This window comes from Gordionus sp. m RMFG-2023, chromosome 1 (assembly GCF_954871325.1).
Source record: "Gordionus sp. m RMFG-2023 chromosome 1, tfGorSpeb1-WG-v2, whole genome shotgun sequence".
Lineage (NCBI taxonomy): Eukaryota > Metazoa > Nematomorpha > Gordioida > Chordodea > Parachordodidae > Gordionus > Gordionus sp. m RMFG-2023.
This window is the reverse complement of record NC_088775.1, coordinates 80650165-80670953: the sequence shown is the minus strand read 5'-3', so window position 1 is coordinate 80670953 and position 20789 is coordinate 80650165. Positions and strand designations below refer to the sequence as shown.

The 20789-nt window shown below is 25.4% G+C and overlaps 1 protein-coding gene and 1 long non-coding RNA gene across 3 annotated transcripts in view; one reads left to right on the top strand and one right to left on the bottom strand.

Annotated features, from left to right (window-relative positions):
- The window catches only part of LOC135931348 (rabphilin-3A-like), a 35962-nt gene extending 29389 nt beyond the window's left edge, over positions 1 to 6573 (bottom strand). For both annotated transcript variants that reach the window (XM_065468395.1, XM_065468393.1), the window contains exon 1: positions 6441 to 6573. The gene's annotated coding sequence lies outside the window, so the exon portion shown is untranslated. The remainder of the gene's footprint in view (positions 1 to 6440) is intronic.
- Positions 3 to 8776, top strand: LOC135931349 (uncharacterized). Its single transcript, XR_010573019.1, has 3 exons — positions 3 to 80; positions 8246 to 8453; positions 8714 to 8776. It is a non-coding gene; the product is annotated as an uncharacterized LOC135931349 (long non-coding RNA).
- Positions 8777 to 20789: the final 12013 nt, after the last annotated feature.

Sequence of the window (20789 nt, the reverse complement as noted above, 5' to 3'; positions counted from 1 at the left end):
TAAAAAATTTATTTGAAATAACTCTCACGTCTTCATTCAACTACTAATTAGCATTATTTATTAGCAATAGCAGGTTTCAGGTAAAATTAAAATTATGAAATTTAATTTTTTTTTTGTAATATAATTTTATTAGCTTTTGGAAAAATTTGGTCTTTCTTATTATTTTTTTTGGTATATGAATAAATGCATAAATTAACTCATATTTTAAAGAAAAAAAAATACCCTTCTGCAACAACAAAAGTCATTAAAATCATTAAATTTTATTTATATTGATAACAAATTTTTTTAAATGGTTCAATTTTTGAAATTACTTGAAATATTTTCAAAATGACCTTTTTTAAGGTATTTGTTTTAAAGGAGGCTCCCTGCGCCCCCCTCGGTGACGCTACTGGTTAAAGTAAGGTCAGTAATGAGCGGATTTTTAATCCAACCACCTATTGTTTAAAAAAAAATTTTTACCTCCCTTGCCATGGAAATAATTCACCCACCTAAATATTTATTTTATTTTAAACTTATTGCAAATATATATTTTAATGTTAATTCAAATAGAACTGTATAATATTGGAGTTTTTTTTGTCAAGAAAATTGTGATAATAATAATAATAAGGGAAGGGTATTAGATAATTTATTTTTTATTTAATTATATATACATTACTTTAGATCATAGAATTTACCTATTTTTTTAGAAGGCAAAAAAATCCTGAACAAGAGGACCATGACAAAAATACCCTAGATAATTCCCCAATTTTCAAAAAAATTAAATTAGCCTATAGAATTAAGGTTATTTGATTAATCATTTGTTGAAGGAAATGATATTTGATATCTGCATTATAATATTTTGTTTTTCTTTCATAGTCTTTGTCTTTTATTATTAGTAAGTAATGATGAATAATTAAGCATTTTATACAAAAATTATTTAATTCCAAAATAATCTAAATCTTTGTCTTTCCTTATACTTAGTTTTATGCTCTAATTTAGTAAAATTTAAAAAAAATACATTTATAACTTATGAAATTCCAGAGTATAAATATTGCCAACAACTTGAGGGCAAAAAATATCGAAAATATTGTGTTAAATTTGTAAGGAAATATAATATTTAAAATTAGGTTTATTACTTGAATTTGGTTAGAAAATTATAAAATCCAGCAATGTAACAATTTGAGAAAAAAAAATCTATTTGGACATATCCTTTGCGAACACAATCAGACATTTAAACAAAATTTAAAATTTAATTTAAAATTAATTTAGCACAAAGCTAGTCCCTTGGGACCAAGGTCAGGGGCCCCTACAACGGAGGGGGAGGGGGGGGGGGTCCGAAGCAACTGCTTCAGTAAATTTGTGTGGGGGTACTTCTTTTTTTTTAAATTTTTTTATTTTAATTTTTTTAAAATTTAAAAAATTTTTTTTTTACATCCATTATGATCATGTGATTTCTGGTTTATAAATGTAATAATAAGACCCCCCCCCCCCACCACTTAATTTTTAATTTAATATATTGACGGAAATTTTGGTCGATGTTTAGTAAATTTTATTTAATATCTCGTAACCAAGCCTTCTGGGGGAACAGGCAACAAGAAGGCAATATGATGGCCCTTATTAAGCTTATTGCAGATTCTGAACCTATAATAAAAATGTATATACAGAAAAATGAAGAAAGAAAAAAGGATAAAAAAAATAAGGGATTAAAAACGAAATTATATTCAAACCTATTATCATAACATAAACATTCTCATTGAAACCATGAAAAATATGGTTATAAAAAATATTCAAAATGAGATTACATTTAACAGGTGCTTTTCAATCATAGTTGTTGGCACATACGATGTTTCGAAATCAGAAGCAATAGCTTTGATAGTAAGATATGTTGAAAATAGTGAGACGCCGAAGCCTGTTGAAAGACTGATTGACATATATTGTACGGGAAATACCACAGGTCTCGATATAAAGCATAATATAATATCCAAACTTGGCTCGATGAATTTACCCCTTGAATATCTAGTTGGGCAAAGTTATGATGGCGCCTCAAACATGAGTGGAAGAATCAATGGTGTGCAAGCCTTGATTAGAGCAGAGGCGCCAAAGGCAGCTTTTATTTGGTGTTATTGTCATCGATTAAATTTAATAGTTGTTCAATTATGCCAATCAATTAAAGAACTTCGAAATGTTCTAGGAATACTAGATGAGATTTATGTCTATTTTAATGGTGTAAAAAGATATGAGGTACTCAAAAAATTTCAGTGTAATGATCTGAAAAAATCGCAACGATTTCTACGCGTCAAGAATACCACTCGATAATAGTTCCTTATTTATTTAAATTTTAAATGTTTTTTTTATTTAGAAGCTGGCTATCGTCATATAAAGCTATTGTAAATTTTTTTCAACTTTATGATGTCTTGAGGGCAGCTTTAACAAATTTAAAGGATTCTGAAGATCCTGCCACTTCCACTATGGCTAGTGCTATAGTCTTTAGAATAGAAAAATTTGTTTTTATCTTATCACTTTGTGTTTTGGATAAAATATTGTTGATAACAAGTTTGGCTTGTATAAAATTGCAAACCATTTCGAAGGATATAGGGTATGCAATAAATCAAATTCAATTGGCAAAAGATTGCTTGATTAATTTGAGAAGTATAATATAAATTATGTCTTAATTATTTTTTAATATAACACTGAATTTTTGGATGTTTTTTCAAAGGCGCAAGATTTTATGAAGGAGAGAAATCTACCTTTTAATTTTGAAAGTTCTAGACTTCAAACATTACAATCCAAAAAGGTTAGGTATATATACTTTCATCATTAAATATAGAAATTTTTTTTAGCTTTAAAATAGGTGCGTTTTATGCTGCACTCGATTTAATTATTATGCAGTTTAACGAAAGATTTAATGATGATTCAATGAAATTTTTACATCAAACATCATTTTTACGCCAAAGTGAATGGCAGAAAAATCAATTATTAAAGAAGATATCGAGGATATCTGTGAATTTTACAATTTAAATTCAAGTCAAATTTTCGAAGAAATGTTGAAGTTTAGAAATATTTATAAGATGGCCAAAATGGGGAATGTAATTATTACTCATGACCTAGAGGTCCAAGAATATAAAGATTTGTCAGATTCTGAGAATTTTAAATTTATTTAATTAAAATATTTTTACCAATACATTATTTAGCTTCTTCTGATGATGATGATAATTCAGGGACTTACGATTCAGATTGGAAAAACTATTCATTTATTTTACCTTATCGTTTACTTTTAAATTTTTCTGCTTTCCCTAATTTAAGAATTTTATATAAATATTTATTAACCATTCCCACAGCCTCATGTACTGCCGAAAGAGTCATGAGTAAAATTAAATTAATTAAAACAAGACTGCGCAGTACCATGAAAGATTCTTTTCTCAATAATTTAACCATATTATCAATGAGAAATTTTTTATTTAAACAATTAAATACTGATGAAATTATAAATTCTTTCGCTTTCTCTTCCCCTAATTTATCTAAATTATTAATTTAAAAATAATATTTATAAAGTTATATTTTTTGCATTTTATTTATATTATATATTAAAAATTGATGTAATAAAAATTATTTTTGAAATTTATGGGTGTCATAATTATCATTTTTTCGAAGGGGCGGGGGATACTTTTCAAGGGGGACTTTTCATGGGGGTATTCTGCTTCATTCGCTCAAAAAGTGTAGGGGCCACTGACCAAGGTATACCCCTCGCTTGGAATTATACATGTGTAGATCGTTTTGCCAGATCTTTATATTTCAACTCTATCACGAAAGCTGAAAATACAAAAACAAATAAATATAGCCACCTTGATAATATTTTGTTTGTTCTTGTAGTCTCAGACTCCTGTGGATCATTTGGACCCCAGGCCCTAAAATTATTCAAAACAATGTGTAAATGTTATGTTTAATCACAGGTGATCCAAAAAAGTCTTCTACTTACGACAAATAATATCAATCAAAATTTGTCGATCCAAATGTATATCTATACATGGGTCATTAAGCCCCGCCGACCAAACCTAAATACATTATTTTATTTCTCTTCTTTAATTATATATTTTACATAGAATATAGATATAGTATTATAATTTTAATAAATAGTTATATTATTTTTAAAAAAACATTAAAAATAAAATTAATTATTAGAATATATTATTTCGATTTATACATATATATTTTTAAAAGTAACTAGTTACTTTTGGCAGTTACATTCCAAAAAATATAACTAGTTACAGTTACTAGTTACAATTTTTAAAATATAACTAGTTACAGTTATTTTTTAGCAAAAATTATTTTTAACTAGTTACTTTAACAACACTACAAAATATGCAATATAATAAATACATATAAGTTAATCTTAGATAAATAATAAGCACGTCCTGTTTATATTAGATAATAAAATGCCGCTTGTCCGTTTTAATAAAGTTTTATAATTTGATTAAGTTTATTTTCTTCAATTTTTGAACTCATTATACAAAAATTTTGAACCCAATAAGAGATTTTTATAAGTCGCCGCCGTCCCTGACTATAATAGTTTAAAATTCAATATCTAATTTAAAAGTCTATCTCTAGCTAAAAGTCTTATTCATACCTTATTAAAAATATTACGTAAACCTTAGGTATAGTATATTTTCTTTCTAGCATTTACTTTCACAAGTTTTGCCATAGGGACACTTCAAAATAAAATTAGCAAAAAATTACTAATTTCTTTTTGTTCCCGTTGAGTTTACTTTACTATATCTACGTTTGATGACATATTTTTAAGAAATTACAAATTTATGACTTCTTTTTCTTTAGAATTTTTATTACCGAGATTACATTTGGTTACATACAATTTGATATTCTATATTTTAATTTTTAAAACCTTTGTAGCAACAGTTCTAAAGTTTGGTGTATTGCCACTAGTGTTGTTAAACAGCTCGTTTTGAGCCGATTTTTAAAAACGGCTCAATACTTTATCAGAAAAATATTGCCTAAACCTTAAAATTTTACTAATATATGCTTAGACCTTTGTGCCTTCTGTGAACAAAATCTTCAGGCTTGCTTAATATTTTTCTGGATAATATATTGAGTTAATCGTTTTTAAAAATCTGCTCAAAGCGAGCCGTTTAACAACACTAATTGCCACTCTCAAAAATTATAATTTTGATAGATTGTTTAAATTTAAATCAAATTTAAAAATATATAAAAAATAATAATTTATACAATTGATACAAAAAAAATAAGAACTATGAGTAAAGTGAGTTATTTAATATATATTTTTGATTTCTTTGATTAATTTTGTATATAAAATTCATTAACTTTTATGAGTTTGAAAAAAAAAAATTGATTCATATATAAATAATATAAACTCGAATTCTGCACTAGATTCAAGTCTGAATCTAATCCCGCTCAATTAGTGACCAGTCGGACTTGGTAAAGCATTCTCTTGAACTCGGACAGATTTCGAAGCTTAATTTTAAAATCTATTTCTAATAAGACTGGACTTGGTATCTCCACAAAATTTGGAAATTATTTTATTTACCTAATCCATTTTTACCAATATAATTTACAAAAAAAACTTAAATTTCTGTTTTTTATATTATCCTTCAATTTCTATTTCTAAATGTTTTTAAAAGGATTAGCTCGGTCAAACAAAATTTTTTCTCGGGTCTGGTCAAAGTTGAAAAAATAAATTTTAAATAAAGAGTTCTAATATAGAGATCTGCAAAAGTAGGCCGGCCCGTATCCAGCTCGAACGGGCTTCGGCCCGGGCCTAATATTTTTTAAGAAAATTCATGACGGGTCGGGTCGAGTTTTAGAAATTTTTTAAAATATATCTAAATTTATAAATTTTATTTTGAATTTTTTATGTAAAATAAAATAATGTGATTAATTATAGAAAGTAGACGCCAAATAACATATATTGTTTATTTTGAGTTATTATAAAGATTAATTTCTATATTTTAATAAATTCGGGCTGGGCCGGGCCGGCAAAATTTTTTAAAAAAAATTTCGGGTTCGGACCGGGCTGTGCAAAACATTATAAAAAACATTTCGGGCCGGGCCGGGCTTGAAAAATTAGGCCCGATGCAGATCACTATTTTAATATATGCACAACAATTTAACCTTTGCTAAAAAAATATATAAATACACTTTTTAAGTAGCTATATTAATTGTTTATAATTAAATACTTTTCAAAATAAAATAAGATTTTTATGCTTAAAACAAGATTTTTGATCAAATTCTTACCTAAAATTCCAATTATTTTTGTAAAAAAAATCATTTATAATTAAATCTTTGATTTTATGCATAAAATAATCCTTAATAATTGAGATCACAAATTTTTTTTAGAAAAAAATTTATTCAAAGAAGCTAAAACTCTTTTATAATATAAAAAATTGTCCCATTTTTTACTTTTAATTTTTCATAAAATTAAGATTTATTACCTTCTTTCAGTGGTAATACATAATTCAATTCATCTGTGGTGTCTATATGCTATTAGAACGTAAATTTAGTTATTTATTTTACAAATTTTAAATTTTATATATTTTTTTATTTTATAATTTTTGAAAAAAAATTAAAATAAAATAAAATTATTGGTTTTTTAAATGATATCCTTTCTTTTTTTTTGACTTACACATTTTTTTATTACTTACCCCCCTCTTCGTTCATCATCTTCTCAGAAATATTATTAATAAAAATAAATAATAAATAATTGCTAAATAAAATAAAAATATATTAGTAGTAAATGGTTTTATTTTAATAATATATTATATTGATTATTGTCAAACAATATATTTTTTTTATCGATTTTGCTGTGGGTTTTCTATTTTACTTACAAATATTTTTTTTTAAAAAAAATAAATTCGGACACTTTAATTGGTTTTATCTTTTTTTAAAAAACCAGGTGTATATAATTATAGATCATAGTCGGAAATTTCTGTTATGACAGCTGATTTATTTAAATTTCTATTCGTCAATTTATAGTCATATGGCTTGTCAGATTTGACAGTTTATTAATAAAAAAATGATTTAATTTTATATAAAACCATTTTTTAAGTATATCTTACCCTAACCAAAATAGGCTTATCCTAAATTATTTTCTATAAACGCATTCTCTATAAAATCGTTCTTTATAAACAACATTTTCTATAAAAATTTTCTCTATAAATTAGTTCTCTATAAACGTCATTCTCTATATAAAACATTCTCTGTAAAATGATTCTCTATAAATGCATTTTCTATAATTGTTTTCTCTATAAATGTTTCTCTATAAAATACATTCTTTACAATGGTTTCTCATAAAATGCATTCATTAGTTTCTGTATAAAGACCTGGAACCCAGTTATACCAATCAAGGAAGGCAGTGAATATGCTTGGGATATTACATGTATCGATGTATTTGCCGCAGCAAACAATTCCCTTTCAGACATCCAAACGGAGATACAAAAATTCAATAAATACTATTTTTAACAAATTAAATTTTATTCCTTTTGTAGGACTATTTTAGAAAATTTTGGCCATGAAGCTATAAAATTTTTAGACGTTAACATCCAATCAAAAACAGAAGATTTCTATGAATACTTTTATCTTAAGCAACAACCATATCTATATGCAAATCTAATCTCTCTATTCATGGTTCAATATCCAGAATGATCTAAAGGATTATTTTTGTTTTTATTTTGGAAGTCTTTGCCTGTTTTGATTTTTTTTTAAATGTTCTTTTTAAAATATTTTTTATATGTATCTTTTCTTTTAAAATTAAATATCTATAAATAAAGACATTTTGAATTAAAAAATAAAATAAAATAGGAATAAATTTATAATAATAAAAAACGTAAAAAAAAATTATATCAAAATGTATCTATAAACAGATTAATATATCTGGTTAAAATACTGATACAACATTTATGTATCTGTACTTTTACAATTTTGTAACCTATATTATAATTTGCACTTTTATTCATGTTATCCATTTCTTATTTTTAAAATGTGACGAGAAAAATCCTGGCTGAGAAGTTGTTTTATTATGTTTTTAATGGTTGAATTAATAAAATAATAATTATTATATATCTGGTAGCATATAAAAACCCAGTCGCATTATGATATTTTTATGACTCTAAAAGGCGTCAAGCGATTTAATGATATTTTTTCTTTTATTAAAAAATAAATCTGATTATTAAAAGCCTTTTATAAACATCCAACAAAATCAAATTATAACCTTGTAAATTGTAAATGTTATCAAAAAAAGGATCATACACTGATAAAATTCTAAAGAAGAGAAAATTGGAATGCACCAAGTTTGATTCGTGAATTCAATGGGAAAAAATGGAACATGCAGCTCAACAAGCTTCAGAGTGTATAGATAACGGAATCCATATTCGGAAACAAGGAAATGGGTACAAGATTTTCATAAATGGTTACAAGATTTTCATATGGAAGGACGGGGATACTATTAGGTGTTGTTTTCCACCATAAATTTTATTATTTGTACAAAATATAATTTTGGCTTTTATAAAAATGTTTCTTTTAATAAAAATTTTGAATTATAGTTGGTTGTTTTAAAACTTATTAACTTTTAGTTATTTTGTCTCAAGTGATATAATGTATATATTTTTTTGGAATGGGGAGGGGGGGGGGAGGTTAGGAGGTAAGGGGGGTTAGGAGAAATTTTTTATTAGCTTAAAAGAATATTTATGAAAACAAACAAATTTCACAGGATGGGAAATTTCTCATTTACCGACTCCTGAAAAAATTGTTAGATGTTGAGTTATACAAAAAAGGACCGATCTAATTATATTTATGTAATTTGATAATTCTATAATTGTATTTAAATAAAATTTCTAAATATGTTTGTATTTTGTCTTATAATTTATGATGAAGTCCAACACAAAATTTTAAGGGTTTTGAGTTATTTTTATCAAAATTTAGTATTTTTAATCTCAATTTTCTAAAAATATAACTAGATTAAATCATAAAAATATTCTAAGCAAATGCACCCTTTAATAAAAATAAAGCGTTTTAGAGAATATTTTAAAATGTGACTTTTTTTTACGCCACCTGGTATGGGGTTATTGGTATATAAAATTATCTGGGATTTAAAGCTTTTAAATTTTTTAAATCATTTACTAGGTTTTAAATTTTACAAAAATTAGATTAATTCTAACAGCGTGAATAGAGTAGATTCCTAGAAATACAATCTTTCAGTCCAGACCATTTATTTTTATATCGATTTTTCAAATAGATTCTTTAAAAAAACACAAAAGTTCATATGGGGAAAATTGTCTGAAATTTATAGTATAGGTAAATTTTACATTTGCTGGAGTATATTTCTAGCAATACAATTTTTAAAATTTAAAAGTTGTTTTGATTATAAATTAATACAAATTATGATTTTTTATTTTATTTTTTTTTACAATCAAAAATAATTGCTTAAATATAATTTATGGAAAGACTTATTTTTTAAAAAAAATTACAATATATCAAAATATTTACTCTTAGGAGAATTTTGAAAGATATAAAGAAATTTGACAAATGTTATGTTATAATAAATTGCAATAAGATTTATAATATGCAGTCGAGGTTTAACAAATTTAATAGGCCACGTCCCATTTTAGTAAATTTTTAAAGTTTTATTTGCCCTTGAAAGACCTGCTTGCTGGAATCGTATTCCAGCATATAATTAGTACCCACCCTTTGAATTCTAAATAAATTTTCCATAAATGGTGCTATTATTTCTATTTTTAATGACAAATCTGTATATAATAGAACCTAATAGTAATTCAAAAATTGACAGTAAAAGTGTTGAAAATTCGCATGTAGATATTCTATATGAAATTTACTTGTTGTGTGCTCTAAATTATTTGAATTCTGATAAGCCCGGGTCAATAAAGCATAAACCTAATTTTGCTGTACCCCTACAGGTATAACATTATACTTTAATGAGCCTATTATTAGTTAGATATTAATTTTTCCTTCATCTTTATTATAAGCAATATCGTGACTATATTTGTTCCTAAAATCATGTTTAATGGATACCGAAAAAATCCAAATGTCAACTATGGAAGGCATACGGTTGTTATAAAATTAGGATATTTTTATTTGTATTAAATAGTGGTTTATATAAATTTGAATAGTTACGGAAAATAGCTTTTTTTATATATAAAGTTAAATATTAAAATTTGAATATGAATTTTTCCCTTTATTTAGAATTTCTTTTCAGAGTTAATTAGACTGAATGTTTAGATCCATCATAGTACATAGATTTTTCGGCAACATTAGAAGTTGAATATTTAATATGAACACTAATTGAAGATGTCCATTTAATTTATTAAATTAAAACGTAATAATATAAAATCAAACTAAAAATATAAAATCAACTAAAAATATAAAATCAGAGTCAAACTAAAAATTATAAAAATTTCTTAATATTACATTTTTTATCGCTATAGCCAAACATTGTTGCCGAAACGGGATGTATGAAATGACCATTGACACGATAAAGAATGAGAGCAAAGAATCAATGGTATCAATATGCAGACAAATGGTCGTAGTTCGAAAAAGGATAGAATTAGTCGTTTTAGTCTCAAGAGATCGTGATTATTAAAAGGAATTCGTCACAAGAGATTGTTATACGTACAAGTGATCGTTTTAGCTAAAAGAAATTAGTTATTTTTATTAAAGATATACGTTTAACGGTGAATTAAGTTGATAATATTTAGCAAAATATTAGGTTGTTGATTAACCAATTCATAAAGAGAAACGGCTTTCATCTTTAGAAAATTAAGGCCGCAATCGAGCTCATTTAGAGATCGGATTTTTATTTGGGATCATTGATACAAGAAATCGTTATCATATAAGAGATCTTTATTACAAGTTACAAGAGATTGGTACCGTTAGGATCGTGACAAGTCAGTATCGCAAAGAGCGTTATCGTTATAAGCAATCTTTATCGTAGACATGATGAGATAAAAGAGATGCTTTCGCGAAATATGGGGATAACTTAATGTTCAAGCTGTAATCGGACATGAACAGTTTACAGAAATAAGAATACAAGCAAAAGACAGCTGTAGTTATAAATTAAAATACATTAAAGATTATGAAGAATAGATTTGTTGGAGATACAAGACTAACAGAAGGGTGGATCCAACGTAAGTGGAAGGGTGTTATAATAATTAGAATATTATTATTTGTATTTTTATATAGTGGTTTATATAAATTTGAATAGTTACGGAAAATAGCTTTTTTATATATATAAAGTTAAATATTAAAATTTGAATATGAATAAGAAGAGATTATATGATGTAAATTTTAGTAATATAAATATAGCGATAAAAAAGTTGTAATAAGAAGAAGAAATTTTTTATAAATTTTTATAAATTTTAATTTTTATTTTGCTTTTTAATTTTTGTTAATTTATAATATTTAATTACAATTAATATTATTTAATAAAGCAATTAGTATTTAATTTTATTTATTCTATGTTATTTCTATTCTCTAAATTCTTATTTCAAACATTATTGTTGTAGTTGGGAGAATTTGGATAGGGAGATTAGGAACCTAAATATAAAATAGAAATACAATTAAATACTAAAATTATAGTTTTGGATCATTTATTAAATACTATTAATTAATTGTAAGTTATATAAATTAATATAAAGGGAAAATATAAAAAAATAAAATGAATTTAAGAAAAAGTAAAAGTAAAAAATTAAATGCGAAAAAAATAAGTAAAAATTAAAAAGAAAGAATATCTTCTCTTTCTATATAAAACCATATATATATAGTATCATTATTTATATAATATAATACTCGTCGTATTATTAATAATATACATATTCAAATTTTACATGAACTCTAAATATTCAACTTTATAGAAAAAAAACTATTTTCCGTAAATATTCAAATTTATATACAGAAGATCTTTAATCAAAATAATATAATCACAACACCCTTCCACTTAATCCCATCATTCTGCGAATGTCTAACCTTCTTTCGATTTCGACTTTAATGATCTTGTATCTTCACCAAATCTATTCTTTTTAATCCTTAGTCTTCTAATTTCCAACTACGGCTATCCCTTGTCTAGTATTCTTAGTTTCTAAGACCGTTCGTATCCTATTACAGCTTGAAATTCTTGATTTCTATATTCTGTTGCTTGTCAACTCTTGATCAACGATTAGCTCTTTATCTGTGAAGGCTACTGATGAACTCCATTAACGCATGTTTTCAGCGATTCATCATGGCTAGTTACTAATTATTGATTGGTATTATTCTTTCCTTACAATCTTTGTCTCTGTGACAATCCACATGTAAAAGGGCAGTTCTCTATTATCTACTCAACATGATCCGTTAAAAATGCTGTCACCCGAACCTGAACTAAACCTTCAAAAAAGTATATGAACCATTATGATAAATTCAACTGTTTGATTATCATCAATCAATTTTGATTAAACAGTATCAGTTGACCATTTTTAATAATTTGCTATTTGAAGGTACCAACTTCCCAAGTTAAAGTATAGAATTTAAAGATAAATTTTAAAAAATGTGCTTCTCTATTCATAATTTTATAAAGTATGTGTGCAAAAAACGTTAGAACCAGGTTATTCTAAGTTCACAAACCGATATTATTATTTTTTACAAACCAAATCTGACATAGTTAATACCGGGACCGAACCGATATTCCTTACGGTTTGCATCCCATTCATAAAGAGTTCTGTCTATGTCTGTTTATTTGATTTATATTGAATATTGGCATTTAAGCTTGTATGATGACAGGCAGGAATCTAGAGGAAACAGGCCTCTATAAATCAACGGATGTATAAGTGTATTCGCGGATTAAAGGAAGCATAGCCATCGTCACTAATGGACAAGTGGACAAAAAGAAACACAGCAATTTATACTAACAAATATATAAGATGAGCTCTGAAAGCTACTGCAAACGAGCCCTATACCGATAAGGGTAACTCCGATGTAGATATGGATAAGGCAAAATAAATGCAAACTCAATCAGGATTAACGAGGTTATAGAACATCAGAAATTTTTTGCCAAAAACCGAGAAGACGGTATATCTTTATCTTAACTAGCAATTAAAAAATACCCATATCTGCCTTTTTTTTTTGCAAAATTTGCTTGCGGAGACTTACCCTAAATGGAGAGATTTAAAACTAGGGTACACCATCATGGTTTTGAAATGAGTCATAATACATTCCGTAGATCTGCAAACTGGGCCTAAAATGTTAGCACCCATTTAAAAATTTAAAAAAAATATTGTATGAGGGTCTCATTGCAAATATTTTGAAAAATCCGGAACCTTTTTTGATTTCCTTAATTTAAAGGATTCTGTTTCATAAAAAATTTCACACTATACTTCTTCTCATTTATATCATTATATTAAATTTAACAAATTGATCAAAATACAAATTGGAGCTACAAAGTAAAATTAACATGGTTTAAAATATTATTTGTAAAGAATTTCGTTTAATGTTTTGATATAATATAATATATTATATACTATATTTGATTATTTCATTTTGTATAAAAATGAAACTTTTAAAACACTAAAGACAAGGATATTACATAATTCAAAGTTTACTTATTTATTATATTAAAATCAAAAAAAAATTCTAAAACTAGAACCTTATTAAATATTTATGATATGGTGACACATCTCTATTATAATCATAACTTATTATAAAACTTAAAATATGCATTAATAAATTAGATTTATTGAAGAAAAATACACAATATTACTAGAAATAAATCCCTGACATAAAATTGCTTTTTATATTATATATTTTTTAATTAAAAAAAATATAGATATATATATATATAAACTAATTATAAAGGATAAAATTTTGTTTAAATGTCGCACTAAGTATAAACCTTTCTAAAATATATAGCATTTATCTTGTAACTGTATATTTTACTGGTAAAGTAATATTTCAAACCTGTTATCATTTTAACGTTGAACTTATAATTTTTAAAATGATACCTAAAGTTAGGAAAAACTGATTTTTGCAAAATCGGCTATAGCATCTGTGTTTTTTTTTAAAGATATTTAAAAAACAATACATGAATAAAAAACAGGTATAATTATGTTTAAAAATTTATAATTGGAGTTTTTGTTTAAGAAAAATTGATTCGCGTTTTTCGTTTGTAATGTTAAAAATTTTGAGTGCTAAAATTTTTTAAAAAAAATATGTTGATTGTGAGAAATTGCCATTAGTTTAAATGATTATGGGTTGAAAAATAAAGGTATTTTGTATTGAGTATTTATTAATTTTTTTATTTTCCCCGCTAGTATGAGGGAAAGGAAGAGACGCAGGTTGCGTCCCAAATTAGGGATTTCCCATTGGACCATGGGGTGCAGATTAAACCGTCAGGTCTGAGACCATCTTGTAAATAGAGGTTTGTAGGTTCTAGGATGTTAGGTATTTTAGCCTTATTAAGAGCGTTATGGATGATTTTATTTATAGCTTTATGCCGGAGGTGGCGACCTTGGCTGCTGGAGCAGTTTAGGCCATGTCTTGCGTTTGGTTAAACGGGTAGGTTGCAAATAGTGTTGTTAAAACGCCGCGAGTCGCGACCCCGACCCAAAGCTCGGGTCGTTTTATTCGACTCCGACTTAATGTTTGGGTCGTTTTTTTCGACTTCGACCCGAGTTCAAGCCGAAAAAAACGACTTCGACCCAAAATATGGGTCGTTTTTTACGACTCCGACTCAAAATTTGGGTTGTATTTTTCGACTCAAACTTGAAATTTGGGTCGTATTTTTCGATTCAAACTTGAAGTTAGGGTCGTATTTTTCAACTCCAACTTGAAGTTTGGGTCGTATTTTTTGACTCCAACTTGAAGTTTAGATCGTATTTTTCGACTCCAACTCAAAGTTTGGGTCGTTTTTTTGACTCAGACTCAAACATCGGGTCGTTTTATTCAATCCGACCCAAAATATGGATCGTTTTTTTTAAAGACGCCTTAAAGTTAGGGTTGCTTTTTTTCACCTAACCAAATATCTAGATCATTTTTTTCGACCAAAAGTCAAATAACATTTAGTAGATATTAATATTATAGGCGGGAAAGTTTCTTAAAGCTTCTTTAAATTATAACGCTCTGGATTAGCTATTCCATCATAGTTATTTTTTAAAATTTTTAAGTAAAGATGTACCATAGATAGATGACAATTGTCATAATCGCTATTTTTGAACTTTTTCAAATTTTTTTAAAGGAAATAGCTAAAAATATATATTCTAAACATGTTAATTTAAAAATTCAGTGAGGATGTATCATAGATAGGTGACAATTGTCATAATCTTTATTTTTGAACTTTTTTCAATTTTTTTAAAGGAAATAGCTAAAAATATATATTCTAAACATGTTAAATTAAAAATTCAGTGAGGATGTATCATAGATAGGTGACAATTGTCATATTCGTTATTTTTCAACCTTTTTTAATTTTTTTAAAGGAAATAGCTAAAAATATATATTCTAAACATGTTAAATTAAAAATTCAGTGAGGATGTATCATAGATAGGTGACAATTGTCATAATCTTTATTTTTAACTTTTTTCAATTTTTTTAAAGGAAATAGCTAAAAATATATATTCTAAACATGTTAAATTTAAAATTCAGTGAGGATGTATCATAGATAGGTGACAATTGTCATAACCGCTATTTTTGAACTTTTTCAAATTTTTTTAAAGGAAATAGCTAAAAATATATATTCTAAACATGTTAAATTTAAAATTCAGTGAGTATGTATCATAGATAGGTGACAATTGTCATAATCGTTATTTTTGAACTTTTTTAAATTTTTTTAAAGGAAATAGCTAAAAATATTGTTAAATTTAAAATTCAGCGAGGATGTATCATAGATAGGTGACAATTGTCATAATTGTTATTTTTGAACTTTTTTAAATTTTTTTAAAGGAAATAGCTAAAAATATATATTCTAAACATGTTAAATTTAAAATTCAGTGAGGATGTATCATAGATAGGTGACAATTGTCATAATCGCTATTTTTGAACTTTTTCAAATTTTTTTAAAGGAAATAGCTAAAAATATATATTCTAAACATGTTAAATTAAAAATTCAGTGAGGATGTATCATAGATAGGTGACAATTGTCATATTCGTTATTTTTGTACCTTTTTTAATTTTTTTAAAGGAAATAGCTAAAAATATATATTCATGTTAAATTAAAAATTCAGTGAGGATGTATCATAGATAGGTGACAATTGTCATATTCTTTATTTTTGAACTTTTTTCAATTTTTTTAAAGGAAATAGCTAAAAATATATATTCTAAACATGTTAAATTAAAAATTCAGTGAGGATGTATCATAGATAGGTGACAATTGTCATAATCGCTATTTTTGAACTTTTTTCAATTTTTTTAAAGCAAATAGCTAAAAAAATATATCCTAAACATGTTAAATTAAAATATCAGTGAGGATGTATCATAAATAAGGGACAAAAAATGGTTATTATATATACGAGTAGTTAGGTACATAATAATTTTTAAGTGATAAAATGAGATGCTAATATATTTCTTGTAATTTTAATTTATAATAAAATTCTTAAATATGTTATTGTCATAGACTGGGTTAGAAAATCAACTATCACATAAACTCCTATGTTTTATTCATATTATATTTTTAAGTTTGAGGATATTAAAATATTTCCTCTTTGAAGTTACTAGTTAGGTTAAAATTTACTTGGCACATCTTACAATGATATTTATACTTGTTTTTTTTTCGAGAATAAATTTTATGCGATATCTCATGAAGGAAATTACATATCATTGTACAGAGAATTAACTTTGTATATATTATATGCACCCATATCTTTTATATCAATCTCTATCGATGACATTTTAAATTATATTGGAAACTAGATTGTGTAGATTTCTAAATATTAATTTAAAATAAGATGCTAGAATTAATTATAGATATATCTTAATAATTTGTATATGCATTTATTATTTAAAATCTCTCGTTTTAACCCATTTAGCAAGAAAAATAGGACAACTTTTATTAATAAAATTTATGTTACTCTTTAAAATTAAATTATAATTTTAAAAACAAAAAATGAATTAAAAAAAAAAATTAAAATTTAATTTGGCTACCCTCAAAAATAATAAAAAAAATTTGGAAAGTTAAAAAAAATGATTATTAATCATATCCCTATCCCTAACAATGAAGAAAAGAAAAAATATCAACAAATTTGCCGTCTAGCTGGCACCACGCCAAGTAAAATAAAATATCTTTTTTAATTTTAGAATTTAAATAGTCACTTCACTTCCATATGGAATTTTTAAACTAATAAAACAATAAATTTTTTTTATAAGTATTTGCGATTCCGGATGCATTTTTTTAATATAAAATATGAATTTTTTTAAATATAATTTAGTAATTTAGGCGAGCCATATTTTTCAAAAATGTAGTGTTAAGTCGAGTTTTTTTAAGTCGTACTGTAATTCTGAGCGTTTTCCGTACTTTTGCATGATGGCTAAAGATTTTTTGTCGCAGCAAAGTACATCCGTTGAGAGCGAGCGTGTCTTCTCAAGAGGGGTGGACACCGTAACAAAGAAAAGAAATCGCATGGCCTGTGAAACACTTAAACAGTGTTTATGTTTAAATTCATGGGATATCAATATCATGAATAATAAATTTTATATATAATTTTTATATCTATATATATTGTTAAATTAAATTTTTTGTACATTAATAAATATATATAATTTAAATAAAAATATTTAAACTATAAATGTATCAAATATTTAAGATGTTTTGAGCTTAGTATTTTTGTTTCAGGCTGTTGTTTTTTATGAATACTGGAGAATTTTAGTGTTTTAATATTATTTGACTTTAAATTGATAACTAAAATAGTTTTTGATATTAAGATATAGAATTTTGAACACTTGAGAAAAATTACACATTAAAATTGATACTGGGATTAACTTTGGACCATGTTATAAAGCGCTTACTTTTTTTCAGGCGTTAATTATTCACTATTTTATAAGAAGAATATTATGAGAGCAATTTTTCTCATAGATTATATAAAGGTATAGATATCTATTATCAATTTCAGGATTAGTCAATATTTTTCTTGCTAAATAGGCTTAAAACGAGAGATTTTAAATAATAAATGCATATACAAATTATTAAGATATATCTATAATTAATTCTAGCATCTTAATCTTTTAAATTAATATTTAGAAATCTACAAAATCTAGTTTCCAATATAATTTAAAATGTCATCGATAGAGATTGATAAAAAAAGATATGGGTGCAGATAATATATACAAAGTTATTTCTCTGTACAATGATATGTAATTTCCTTCATGAGATATCGCATAAAATTTATTCTCGAAAAAAAAAACAAGTATAAATATCATTGTAAGATGTGCCAAGTAAATTTTATCCTAACTAGTAACTTCAAAGAGGAAATATTTTTATATCCTCAAACTTAAAAATATAATATGAATAAAACATAGGAGTTTATGTGATAGTTGATTTTCTAACCCAGTCTATGACAATAACATATTTAACAATTTTATTATAAATTAAAATTACAAGAAATATATTAGCATCTCATTTTATCACTTAAAAATTATTATGTACCTAACTACTCGTATATATAATAACCATTTTTTGTCCCTTATTTATGATACATCCTCACTGATATTTTAATTTAACATGTTTAGGATATATTTTTTTAGCTATTTGCTTTAAAAAAATTGAAAAAAGTTCAAAAATAGCGATTATGACAATTGTCACCTATCTATGATACATCCTCACTGAATTTTTAATTTAACATGTTTAGAATATATATTTTTAGCTATTTCCTTTAAAAAAATTAAAAAAAGTTCAAAAATAAAGATTATGGCAATTGTCACCTATCTATGATACATCCTCACTGAATTTTTAATTTAACATGTTTAGAATATATATTTTTAGCTATTTCCTTTAAAAAAATTAAAAAAGGTTCAAAAATAACGAATGACAATTGTCACCTATCTATGATACATCCTCACTGAATTTTTTTTAACATGTTTAGAATATATATTTTTAGCTATTTCCTTTAGAAAAATTTGAAAAAGTTCAAAAATAGCAATTATGACAATTGTCACCTATCTATGATACATCCTCACTGAATTTTAAATTTAACATGTTTAGAATATATATTTTTAGCTATTTCCTTTAAATAATGTGAAAAAAGTTCAAAAATAACGATTATGACAATTGTCACCTATCTATGATACATCCTCACTGAATTTTTAATTTAACATGTTTAGAATATATATTTTTAGCTATTTCCTTTAAAAAAATTGAAAAAAGTTCAAAAATAAAGATTATGACAATTGTCACCTATCTATGATACATCCTCACTGAATTTTAAATTTAACATGTTTAGAATATATATTTTTAGCTATTTCCTTTAAAAAAATTTGAAAAAGTTCAAAAATAGCGATTATGACAATTGTCACCTATATATGATATATCCTCACTGAATTTTAAATTTAACATGTTTAGAATATATATTTTTAGCTATTTCCTTTAAATAATGTGAAAAAAGTTCAAAAATAACGATTATGACAATTATCACCTATCTATGATACATCCTCACTGAATTTTTAATTTAACATGTTTAGAATATATATTTTTAGCTATTTCCTTTAAAAAAATTGAAAAAAGTTCAAAAATAAAGATTATGACAATTGTCACCTATCTATGATACATCCTCACTGAATTTTAAATTTAACATGTTTAGAATATATATTTTTAGCTATTTCCTTTAAAAAAATTTGAAAAAGTTCAAAAATAGCGATTATGACAATTGTCACCTATATATGATATATCCTCACTGAATTTTAAATTTAACATGTTTAGAATATATATTTTTAGCTATTTCCTTTAAAAAAATTGAAAAAAGTTCAAAAATAACGATTATGACAATTGTCACCTATCTATGATACATCCTCACTGATTTAATTTAACATGTTCAGAATATATATTTTTAGCAATTTGCTATAAAAAAACTCAAAAAAGTTCAAAAATGTCGATTATGACAATTGTCACTTATCTATGGTACATCTTCACTGAAATTTTGATTTAACATGTCTACAATATATATTTTTATCTATTTCATTTAAAAAAGTTCAAAAATAACCATCATAACAAATGGCTCTTTTCTATGGTACATCTTTACTTAAAAATTTTAAAAAATAACTATGATGGAATAGTTAAATCAGAGCGTTATAATTTAAATAAGCTTTAAGAAACTTTCCCGCCTATAATATTAATATCTACTAAATGTTATTTGACTTTTGGTCGAAAAAAATGATCTAGATATTTGGTTAGGTGAAAAAAAGCAACCCTAACTTTAAGGCGTCTTTAAAAAAACGATCCATATTTTGGGTCGGATTGAATAAAACGACCCGATGTTTGAGTCTGAGTCAGAAAAACGACCCAAACTTTGAGTTGGAGTCGAAAAATACGATCTAAACTTCAAGTTGGAGTCAAAAAATACGACCCAAACTTCTAGTTTGAGTCGAAAAATACGACCCAAACTTCAAGTTTGAGTCGAAAAATACGACCCTAACTTCAAGTTTGAGTCGAAAAATACGACCCTAACTTCAAGTTTAAGTCGAAAATTACGACCCTAACTTCAAGTTTGAGTCGAAAAATACGACCCAAATTTCAAGTTTGAGTCGAAAAATACAACCCAAGTTTTGAGTCGGAGTCGTAAAAAACGACCCATATTTTGGGTCGAGGTCGTTTTTTTCGGCTTGGA